This window comes from Saccopteryx leptura, chromosome X, assembly GCF_036850995.1.
Source record: "Saccopteryx leptura isolate mSacLep1 chromosome X, mSacLep1_pri_phased_curated, whole genome shotgun sequence".
Classification (NCBI taxonomy): domain Eukaryota; kingdom Metazoa; phylum Chordata; class Mammalia; order Chiroptera; family Emballonuridae; genus Saccopteryx; species Saccopteryx leptura.
The window spans coordinates 16,420,751-16,429,320 of record NC_089516.1 but is presented as its reverse complement, the minus strand read 5'-3'; the positions used below and the strand labels follow the sequence as shown (position 1 = coordinate 16,429,320).

The window sequence follows — 8,570 nt, the reverse complement described above, 5'->3', positions numbered from 1 at the left end:
ATTTTGGCCCATAAGCATCATGTCTTGATTATTTCACTTTTAGAAGTTCCTCATATCTCTGCAAATGTTGGAGAGTTGTGGAGAACATAATTTGACAGGTTAATTTTAATGCCAAAGATTGTCATAATTTAATATTACCAGGGAGAAATGAATATTCACTATTCCAAAAATACAGAAGGAAAAGACTTACTTTTGGAGAACGTTAAAAAAATGACACACATCACATGAATATTTTAAGCTTAATGTCATTTCTATGAATCATAACTAAATATAATACTATAAATTTATAGACTGGGATTAAAAATTTTTGGTTTTGGGGTAATCTTCATTCTCTCATGTCCTCCTGGTCCACAAATCTGAGCATCTCCACCTACTTCCAAGTAAAGAATTAATAGTAGAAGTGAAATAAATACTTACTAAAACTTCATTAATTTTATAAACACTACATATAACACAAAACAGTCACTAGTACACTATGAGAATAAGCCACAAAACTATTTTAAATTAAACCACACTTTTAATAATTTAGCCAAGTACTATTCATAAATAGGAAGTCTTGATGTTTGATTTTAAGCAAATCAACATTTCTTCAAGTTGCCAATTATTATTCTAGTAATAATTAGCATTATTTAGGGAGACTGAATTATTGGTTCATCATAGGAAAAATTTACAGAGAGCATCAAGTTATAGAATATTATTCTGTGTCCTTTTTTTAACTTAAGGTTCTGATTATTTAGAAATATGTAATGAAATTTGCTCCTCCTTTTTTAAAAAATCTTTTCTTGCCGAGTTCCTACCAACTGTTCCTATGACATTTGAAATCACTGTCAGTGGTACTTGGTAAATGTACCATTATTAAAACCAGCTTTGAAAAGCAGGCTGAGGTTTTTATGCAAATGGCTATGGAGTTAATAATTTCTTCAGGAAAACATTGCCGTACTATGCCTACGCTAGCAGCAGGACTCCCTTTCTCAGTTAATGCATATTTCACACAGAAGGCCTAACGTTTTTGGAGATGCCTTCCGAGCTGGTGACCAAGCTCATGTTACAGAGTGAACTATAACAATCCGTCCCTCAAAAAGATTCAATTGGTTGCCTAAAATAATGAAAGTCCTCAAAAATTATTTTGTATTTTTACAGCATCCCATTAAGGGATGTAAGAAATGTTCAATAGACATTTGCTGAATTCGTGTTTTTGTTGTTGTCATTGTTGTTAATAATAAAGAATGAGTCTCTAGGTCCACCTACCAATTTACAGGAAATAACAGCACGCAGAAGAACGTGTTAAGCTGCCCCAAAGGAATTCAATCAGCAAGATCCAGATCACGGGACATGTCACAGATAAACAATCCAGTTTTGTCGACAAATTGTAAAAGGAAAGAGATAGACAGGGAACCTACGGATTAAAGAGGTAGAAGCAGTATGAAAATAACAGGAGAAATCAAACCAAAGGTTTATGGCTGCATGCTTAGGTGATGAAACTCTGAAGCGCCAAAATGATTCCCATAAAAGTCAGAAGTGTGGTTGCTCTTGGGAGAGGGAGGGCAGATGGACAGCGCTGGGCGTGGTCGGCCACGGTTCTGTTTCTGATGTGGACGCTAGTTACAAGGCATCTTGCCTTAGCATAATTCAGTAACCTGTATGTTTGTTTTATATGGTTTGTTTTATAAAGTTTAAGAACTAACCAGCAAGAAAGACATCTATAGTATTTTCAAGCTACTAACATGACATCACAACAGACAGGTCCAATGGACACAAATAACATCAAGATCATAGATCACCATGACATCGGATCACTTACAGCGGAATGGTGGAGTCTTGGTAGCATTGTGCGGGGTGAAATAAGCGAATCAGAAAAAAACAGGAACTGCAGGATTCCATACATTGGTGGGACATAAAAGCGAGACTAAGAGGCATGGACAGGAGTGTGGTGGTTACGGGGGTGGGGGGAGGGAAGGAGGGAGATGGGGAGGGGAGGGGGAGGGGTACAGAGAGAACTGGATGGAGGGTGGCGGAGGACGATCTCTCTTCGGGTGATGGGTATGCAACAGAACTAAATGACAAGATAACCTGGAAATGTTTTCTTTGAATGTATGTACCCTGATTTATTGATGTCACCCCATTAAAATAAAAATTTATTTATAAATAAAAAAAAAAGATCATAGATCACAAGCAAAAGGTAGTAAAATAATTAGGAAGTGATACGTTTTGTGTAACTAACTGTGCTTTTACATAATAGCTTACTTAATTTTAAGTTTATACAATTTAATTTTTAATAATGGCTGTAGTTAACTAGCTCACAAAATTCCTGGAACTTTAACAACCAACTCGAGCAAGCTAAGGGTGAGCTGTTCCAGTACACTGCCACCTGCACCCCAACAATTCTCTAGCTTTCTTGTATTTATTCATTTATTTAAATCTAACTGACAGTGTTTAGTTATACCATTGACAGTGGGGAAAGGCGCTGTCACCAAACTCTCAGTTGCAGAGTCCACTTTAAGGAACTAGTATACACACTAGCTATGGCAAGACAGAACTGGGCTCTGCGTATACTTCCCGTATACATCCTGGGAACTGAAATATTATTAAGAATTTACAAGAAGCTTAAGGTTAAAATACTATGAAAATTTCCAAATACCACTGTCTTAGTCTCTTCGAGCTTTGTTGTACTTTTAAAAGTGTTTAGTGTTTAAAATCAAATGCACATTTGTACAGAGTTTTAAAAGTCGAAGAGCTCTAGCCCTGGCCGGAAAGCTTGCTTGGTTAGAGCATCGTCCTGAAGTGCAGAGGTTACCGGTTCGACCCCTGGTCAGGGTACATATAAGAACAGATCAACCTGACCTGTGGTGGCGCAGTGGATAGAGCGTCAACCTGGAAATGCTGAGGTTGCTGGTTCAAAACCCTGGGCTTGCCTGGTCAAGGCACATATGGGAGTTGATGCTTCCAGGTCCTCCCCACCTTCTCTCTCTCTATAATGAATAAATAAAATCTTTAAAAAAAAAAAAAGAACAGATCAATGTTCCTGTCTCTCTCCTACCCTTCCTCTCTCGCTAAAAATCAATAAATAAAATAAAAATTTTAAAAATAAAAATAAAAAGTGAAAGAGTTCTACAATAATTGCTATAAAATCTACTAGACTCTGCTCCTCTTTCCCTCACGTTCTGATCCTTAGAGGTGACCATTTCCATTCTTTTAACTGATTCTGCCTTTACATGGCTGTCTTCTTATAAAGACAACAGTCCTATTAGATTCAAGGCCCACCCTTCTCTAGTATGACTTCATCTTAACTAATTACATCTGCAATAACTCTTTTTCCAAATAAGGTCACATTCTGAGGCACTGGGGGTTAGGACTTCAAATCTTTTCAGGGGAAGAGAATGGAGCACAATTCAACCCATAACAGTGGGGAAGGAATTTGCTGTTCTGATTGCTTCTTTTATTTTAATTATTTTTATTTATTTATTCATTTTAGAGAAGAGAGACACACACAAAGAGAGAGAGAGAGAGAGAGAGAGAGAGAGAGAGAGAGAGAAGGGGAGGAACAGGAAGTATCAACTCCCATATGTGCCCTGACCAGGCAAGCCCAGGGTTTTGAACTGGTGACCTCAGCATTCCAGATCGACGCTTGATCCACTGCACCACCACAGGTCTGATTGCTTCTTAAGCAGATTTTCAGTCAATTCTTACTCCTTTGCCCCTCACTTCCCAAGGTAACCGGTTTGCTATTGGCAATTCTGGGGTCTCTTGTGGGTCCCACAGGGAAACTGGTTGCTTGTTCGCTTTCCTCAAGACCAGTTTAAGATACGGTTTTCTTAGTTGACCAATGTCATCCTGTTAAATTTAATCGTCTAAATAAATATTTAAAAGACACACACACAAAAGATGGAGTTTTCTCAGATCTGTGTCAACTACCACTCATAAGTTTCCAACTGACAAACTTGCCGCTGTTTTCTCTGATTTCTATCATTGATGGTTGGCCTTGAAAAATATTTTTCTGTTATTTGAGTGGACTTTGAAGGGGAGAAGAGACTAAGACAGACATTCATGCCAGCATTTTAGCCAGAAGTTCTACATGTATCTTTGTTCTCTCCTTCTCAAGTGGAACCTTATTTCTTAATTCTTTTGTATCTCAAACCACAACAAAACTCTTAAGGGAAAGATTCTTCTAGTCTCAATATGTGTGAATAGTGGAGGAATAGAAAGAGATGGCACAGGGAGAGAGCGAGAATCAGATTTGACTGATTCAATGCCCATCCTGTACAATACCACCCTGCTCCATGGAGTGGATAAACAAACATTAACATAGTCACCACTTAAAAAGAGAATGTGCGAAACCAACCTGACAATGTATTCAAACAACTTCAAAAATATTTAACATCCCTGATGCAGTTAAGTAGTACCACTCTCAAGATTCTATCCTAAGGACACAATTCAATAGAATAAAGTGACAATGGGGACTTTCACTTATGAGAAAATGGTAGACGAAATATTCTGAAAAACCATCCCACCGCAAAAACCATACAAAGCCTAGCTAAAATACAGAAAGAAACCCTTGTCTTTTCAAAGGTATGTTGAGCTTGTAAGAAGGAAAATACTCCGGAATGAAAAATAAAGAGGGAGCTATAAACTAGCATGTTGAGTGACTGATAATCCGAGCACATTTGTCACTCCAAGGAAACTAAACTCTCAGGTTGTCATGACCTCATGACCTCATGACCTCATGTTTGTGGGAGAACCGAGCCTGGGCTCAGGGAAGGTATGAAATGGGCACCAAGACCTCTGCATAAAGCAGACTCTCCAAGGACAGTAAGGTGAAGTAAAAAGGTCACAGAATGTGGTAGTCAATCTTCTGCATAACCAAAAAGCACAAAATACAAAAAGAAAATCCTTTAAAAGAGATAGAAACACTGATTTGTTGTTCTACTTATTTATGCATTCGTTGGTTGATTTTTTAAAAAATTTTTTTGCAAGAGAGACAAGAGAGGGATAGCTAGGGACAGACAGACAGGAAGGGAGAGAGATGAGAAGCATCAATTCTTCATTGCGGCACCTTAGTTGTTCACTGATTGCTTTCTTATATGTGACTTGACTGGGGGTCTTCAGCTAGCCAGTGACACTTTGCTCAAGCCAGTGACCTTGGGCTCAAGCCAGTGACCTTTGGGCTCAAGCCAGTGACCTTGTGATCAAGCCAGCGAGCCCACACTCAAGCCTGTGATCTCAGGGTTTCAAACATGGGTCCTCTGCATCCCAGGTTGACACTCTATCCACTGCGCCCCCGCCTGGTCAGGCCATTGGTTGATTATTGTATGTGCCCTGAGTGGGGCTCAAACCTGCACCTTGCTGTATTAGGATTACGCTCTAACCAAACAAACTACACGGTCAAGGCCAAAGAAGAAAATCTTAAAAGCTGGCCCTGGCCGGTTGGCTCAGCGGTAGAGCGTCGGCCTGGCGTGTGGGGGACCCGGGTTCGATTCCCGGCCAGGGCACATAGGAGAAGCGCCCATCTGCTTCTCCACCCCTCCCCCCCTTCCTCTCTGTCTCTCTCTTCCCCTCCCACAGCCGAGGCTCCATTGGAGCAAAGTTGGCCCGGGCACTGGGGATGGCTCCTTGGCCTCTGCCCCAGGTGCTAGAGTGGCTCTGGTCACGGCAGAGCGACGTCCCGGAGGGGCAGAGCATCTTCCCCTGGTGGGCAGAGCGTAGCCCCTGGTGGGCGTGGCGGGTGGATCCCGGTCGGGCGCATGCGGGAGTCTGTCTGACTGTCTCTCCCCGTTTCCAGCTTCAGAAAAAAAAAAAAAAAAGAAAATCTTAAAAGCTGACAGAGAGAAAAGAGAGGTCATCTAAAAGGAACAACTAGACTGGTAACCATAGTGAAACAATTAACTTCAGATTGCTGAGAGAAAACCATTGTCAATGTAGAATTTGATATCTACTTAAATTATGTATTTAAAAGTAAGTCTAAAATGAGCACATTTTCAGAAAACACCACACTGAAAGAGTTATCAAAAGATGCTCATTAAAGGAGCCTCTAAGAGGAAAATGATCCCAGAGGTAAGTTTGAGATTTATAAAACAACAATAAATCTAATTTGGAGGTTAAAAACAAGATGATGCTAAAATTTTGGATAACAATAATTATCAAGACCAAGGAATGGTGGTGATTAGCATTCTAACACCCTTGGATAGTTTGGGGGGGGGCTATTTTGATTTAAACTTTAAGTTCACATGCTAACATTTAAGAGTGATCCATAAGAATAGAAATAGTGTAACTTCCAAAGTAACAGAGGGAAAATGTGGGATCAAAAGAACAACCTAAAAAGAAAAAAACAAAACAGGAAACGAAGGTAAAGACATAGAAAAACCAGGAGAGGTAGCACAAAAATAAATGGTGAAAGATAATTCCATATATCAACGATTAAAATCATAATAAAGTGTAAACGGTCTAAACTCACCAGTTAAAACAAAGATATCCTCAAACTGGAGCAAAACAAAGGAAAACAATCCAGGTATTTGCTGTATCCTAGAGAAACCCTAAAACACAAAGACACGGTATATCAGAATAATTACTTTGCTCCTATAACAAACAACCTCTAAAATCGCTGGGGTTAACACAACAAGGTTTATTTTTTGCTCACATAACAGTCCATCAGGTCAGCTTGCTGCTCTGGCTGTCGCTCTTTTAACCAGTGACATAGGAATCTGGGATCCTTCAATCTTAGTTCTACCATCTTGTAGTTTTTTTTGCCTCAAGACACATAAACAGGGTAGGGAGCACATAGTAGATCACGCATGACATTTCTGCCAAGCCGAGAAGTGGCATGCATCACTTCTGCCTGCATTCCTCCAACAGAATTGCAAAACACGCTGGGAAATGCGGTCCTGTGTGCCCAGGGAGAGGAAACAGAATTAGTGAGCACCTAGCCAGTTTCTGACACATGAAAAGGTTGAAAATAAGAAAAGATGCAAAAGGATATGCTCAGAGTTGACAAAACAGTCTTCAAGGCAAAATACATGATTAGGGACAAGGATAGGAACTACATAAAGATAGCAGATTCAATCCACCAGGAAGAGATCCCAGTTCTGAAATTATGTATGTGCCTAATAATATCTCCAAATAACATACAAAAAAACTGACAGAATTATGAGGAGAAGCTGACAAGTCTAGCACTACAGTAGAATTTAACATATACCCTTATCAGTAACTGACATCACACAGACCAAAATTTAGTAGCATATAGAAAATATAAAAAATACAACGAACAAGCTTGATCAAAAGGACATGTGTAGGGAAAAGTTTTCAATTAGTGTAATTACACCTTAGATAAACTTCTTTGGCTGTGCTAATGCCACTGCACAATGCTGAAAAAGGACAGGTATAGAATCTTGCATCCAGTGACAGAAAATGCACATTTTTCTTTCTCTGTACTGATGTTTTCCTTCTTTTCTTCCTTAAGAGTGCAAAAACATTTATCCGAACTGAACATATACTTGGCTATAAAGCCAGTCTCAACAAATTTCCCAGAATCAGTATCATACAAATCATGTTCTCTGATTACAGTGCAATTAAGTTAAAAATAAATAACACAAAGATAACCAAAAGAAAGAAAACTGTGTATGAAGATGTTTATTCTAGTGTCAATTACCTATAATAGTGAAAAATTAGAATCACTGAAATATCCAGTGATATGGGGATAGTTAAGTAAATTATGCCTCATCAACCCATTGGGCTAATGGACTATGTTTTAAATACAATGTTAAGTGAAAAATCTAAATCTATGGGGGTGGGCAAAAGTAGGTTTCCAGTTGTAATACAAATAAATAAACTATTTCATGTACTCACAACTGGAAACCTATTTTGCCTACCCCATACATTCCTTATGATTGCAACCACATGAAAATGTGTGCATTTGGACAGGTTAGAAAGATATAAGCAAATGAAAACAATTATTATATTACAGTGATGAGATTGTATGTAATTCTACTTTTAAAAGGATTTTCTGAAAACAAAATAAAAGGACTGTGATGTGAGTTAAAAGAATCAATAGAGCCTGACCTGCGGTGGCACAGTGGATAAAGCGTCGACCTGGAAATGCTGAGGTCGCCGGTTCGAAACCCTGGGCTTGCCTGGTCAAGGCTCATATGGGAGTTGATGCTTCCAGCTCCTCCCCCTTCTCTCTCTCTGTCTCTCTTTCTCCCTCTCTCTCTCCTCTTTAAAAATGAATTAAAAAATACAATAGTCTTTAAAAAAAAAGAATCAGTAGAAGACATGATCTCTGGCAGCTGATGCTAGCTATGTCTTAACATCAATTATCCCTTTCTTTTTAAACAACAGAATTTTACTTTGGTCCGTAACTGACCAAAACAAGAATGCATTTCCCAGCCTCCCTTGTAGCTAGGCACTATGATGGGACAAAGTCATAGCTAATATGAAAAGTGGCTGTCCTTAAATGTAAAGAGTCTGTCCTTCCTTTGTCCTTTTCCTTCACCTTGTGACTTTATATCTCCCTTAGCTTCTGTTACTACATGTACTATGGGTGGACTGAATCTGATATGCATTTGATTGCAATAGGGAAT

At 39.0% G+C, this 8,570-nt stretch overlaps 1 non-coding gene across 1 annotated transcript; it reads right to left on the bottom strand.

The window, feature by feature from the left end:
* Positions 1 to 7,219: 7,219 nt before the first annotated feature.
* LOC136386567 (U4 spliceosomal RNA) lies at positions 7,220 to 7,357 on the bottom strand. Its single transcript, XR_010747937.1, has one exon. It is a non-coding gene; the product is annotated as a U4 spliceosomal RNA (small nuclear RNA).
* Positions 7,358 to 8,570: the final 1,213 nt, after the last annotated feature.